Source organism: Arvicanthis niloticus, chromosome 4 (genome assembly GCF_011762505.2).
Source record: "Arvicanthis niloticus isolate mArvNil1 chromosome 4, mArvNil1.pat.X, whole genome shotgun sequence".
NCBI lineage: Eukaryota > Metazoa > Chordata > Mammalia > Rodentia > Muridae > Arvicanthis > Arvicanthis niloticus.
Window position 1 is genome coordinate 22,930,395 of NC_047661.1, and position 3,405 is coordinate 22,933,799.

Below are 3,405 nucleotides of genomic sequence, written 5' to 3' on the forward strand. Positions count from 1 at the left end.
TCTGTTGGTATCTCTCTGTGTGTGTCTATCTTTCTGTTGGTGTCTCTCTCTGTGTGTGTGTGTGTGTGTGTCTGTTTCGTGTGTCTCTGTGTGTAGGTGTGTGCTTCTGTGTTCCGTGTCCCTCAGCTCACATTACTCTTGCTTTTATCCACTCTGGTTCACATGGTTTCAGTTTCAAAACTTTACAGAATAAAGCAAATCGGTTGAACATCTGACAAGTATTGGAGCCATTGCTAAAGTCTTATTTCCCCATGTTTAAGGCTCTAGTCCACCATGGCTGGCGGTGGCAGCAGGCATACTCATCCATGCTCATCCATGGTCAACAAGCAGACGGAAATGACTGTTGATGCTCAGCTAGCTTCCTTCCTTCCAGGCCCCTGGTCCATGGGATGCTCACAATCAGGGTGGGTCTTCCATCTCCAGTTAAGCCTCTCTGGAAATACCTGGGCGATTCTCAAGCCAGTTATGTTGACAATGAGGATTAATTGCTGTATAGGGACAACATAACCCTTTGACTTACTAGTCAGCAAATTCCATTAAAACCCTTTTTATTGGTTCTTCTGGTTTTCACATCATACACCCCAATCCCACTCATCTCCTCCTCCGTTCATACCCATCCTCCACCCTTTTGACTTCTCCCCAACAGAGAGAAAAAAAATTCTCATTGTGGAGGCTGTAGTGTGTCACAGTGTGTCCCACAGTATACCGTTTTGTCTACACTTCTTTGTTTGCAAGTGTTCATTGCAATGACTTGTTGGTCTGCTATGAGGCCTCTGACTTCTGCTACTCTATCAATACTGGGTCCTCACTGGGACTCCTCTCGGATATGCTGTTGTTGCCCAGTGCCATGGAGAGCCTGTAGTTTTGGATCTTTAGGAGTAGGCCCTTCATGCTCTCCAGCAGTTCACTGATGGAATCGATGCTGGGGTGGGCCAGTTCAAAATCCTGGATCTGGGCCTGAGAGGGAGCTGAGTTAGTCAGTCCACTGGTTCTTCTGTTCTCATGCCCCTTGGGGCCTACTCACCAGCAACCCCTCAACCAGGGCAAGCTCTACCCTGCTGCCAGGCAGGATCCAGGCCCTTCTCTCCTGAGTTTTGCAGATGGGTTAGTTCTCCCACTCTCGTGACCCCAGAGCCAGCTCTCCTTCATGCTATGGGTGACAAGGGACAAGAGAAAGGAGGATGTTATCTCTCTCTCTTGTCCTCACCACTGCACAGAAGCTAAGAGGCAGGGATGGCTCTCCTGCAGCCCCAACATCCAGAGCCAGCTCTATTGTGCTGCCTAGGCTGGCTCTCCTGAGTGCTGCTTCAGGAACAGCTGTAAGGTAGCAAGAGGCAAGGGTGGACAAAAGCATCTCTTCCTAGCCCACACTATCACATAACAGACAAGTTTTGGGGCCAGCTCTCTGATGCTCACACCCTCCAGACGATTCACCTTCTCTCCAGTCAGGGTCAGCTCTACTGTGATGTGACCCATGTGAGATGCAGAGACTGCTGTCTCACGTGCTGCAGCAGGTGAGGGGCAGGAGCTCTCCTGCTCTCATGACTTGGTCAGGGCCAGCTTTCCCACCCACTGCAGGTGGTGGGGCCAAAAGGAGAGGAGGGAAGCTCTCCTTTGCCAATGCCACTGCAAAACAGACAAGAGTCAGAGCCAGCTTTCCCATGCTCAACCCTTGGGGAAGATTGACCCACAACCCCCACACCCAGGGCCAGATCTATTTGCTGCCTAGGTGAGGTGCAGGGCCTGCTTTCCTGAGTGCTGCAGTGGGCGAGGGGCAGGGACACCTCTCCTGCTCTCCTGAGTCCAGGGCCAGGTCTCCTACTTGCCACAGGTGCTGAGGGGTGAGGGAGGAGTCTCTCTCTCTCTCTCTCTCTCTCTCTCTCTCTCTCTCTCTCTCTCTCTCTCATACACACACACACACACACACACACACACACACACACACATCCTTACCAACACACAGGAGATGAGATGAAGGGCCGACTCTCCCACACTCATATCCTTGGGACCTGCTCACCCACAACTCCTGCAACATGCCAGCTCTTCCAAGAACATCCCCTAGTTAGGGTAGTTAGGGGTGGGGTAGCTCTCCTCTCACAACTCCAGGGTCAGCTCTCCCATGATGCCCAGGTGAGGGGTGGGGGCAGTTCTGTACAGGCTTCAGAGGTCAACATGTCTTAGGGTGGCAACATAGAGCAGGTTGGCCTTTGGTGGTCACACACTGCTGCTGCTGCAGGGCCATGGACACAGATATGGTTCCCAGTGACATCACAGACAGGACCCCACTATGGTCCCAGATGGCATCACTGGCTACTCACATCAGGTTGTTCCTCATACCCTCGAGTCTCCAGTTCTGCCTCTCTTCATTGTGCCCCCATCCTTCTTTTTCTCTTTCTCTTCCATTTCTCCACCACTTATTTGTTTTTCTTAGTGGCCTGGAATCTCTGAGTGTCTGGGGTCATCACAGGAGTGGTCAGAAGTGCTATGCCCCACTAATACATTATGGAGCTGGGCAGGGTTCATCTTGGGCATGCTTCTCCTCTCCCCGTCCCCTGCAGGCCTAAGAGGCACCAGACTAGTGTTCATCTCAAGCTAATTCCCTCTTCAGGCCCCAGGTAGTTACCTAGAACTAGGTCTTCACCCGGGCCTGCTCGAGTGGCTCCATGCAAGAGTTGTCTGTCTTGGGCTCACTCCTGCCTGGGACCTGTGAACCCAGCTGAGGTTCTTCTAGGCTCTGTCTTGATCCCCACCTTTGAGGTGCTGGACTGGTGGTTATCTCAACCTTGCTTTTTTCAGGGAATATTAGACTACTAATCATTCAGATGTTCACAGGTCGGAACACTGAGCAGAGACACGACCTCTCTCCTCTCTGCCACCTTCTGATGCACATGTGATACAGCAGCCACACCTGCAATGCCTCTAGGGAGAGGTAGCTAATTTGATTTGTAACCCTAGCTAATCACCTGCATTATACGTACTAACTTGTAGTAGATATTGGCTCCTTTAATGTCCACAGTGTGCTATGCTCAGGGCATTTGAGGGATGTTTTGGGAAAGGAAAATAAGAGCCTTCCACTGACATCAGCTTATATTGGGGTTATATTGGTAGGGTTCCAGGTTCTTATTCCTGAAGCAAGGGGTTGAGCAGAGATGCACGGTTATATCAAGAGTCAGGGAGGGTGCATTAGGGAGAAACAGGTGCCTGAGGGAGGAAGCAATTTGGAAGAAAGACAGCCAGTTTAGCTTCAGAACTGGCCCACAGTGCAATGGGTTGGGGCTTTTATTTCACATAGGGGAAGCTTTTGGCTCATTTGCAAAGCCCAGACTTTGTCTCTCTTGCTTTGTCTGTTATATGCAGTTCTACATACATGTTCTTAGCATCTTAAACCTCCACCCAGGGATGTGT

At 50.8% G+C, this 3,405-nt stretch overlaps 1 non-coding gene across 1 annotated transcript; it reads right to left on the reverse strand.

Moving 5' to 3' along the window:
• Window positions 1-2,798: 2,798 nt before the first annotated feature.
• On the reverse strand, window positions 2,799-2,930 carry LOC117708003 (small nucleolar RNA SNORA17). The gene has a single exon (XR_004606739.1). It is a non-coding gene; the product is annotated as a small nucleolar RNA SNORA17 (small nucleolar RNA).
• Between the last annotated feature and the right edge of the window lie 475 nt (window positions 2,931-3,405).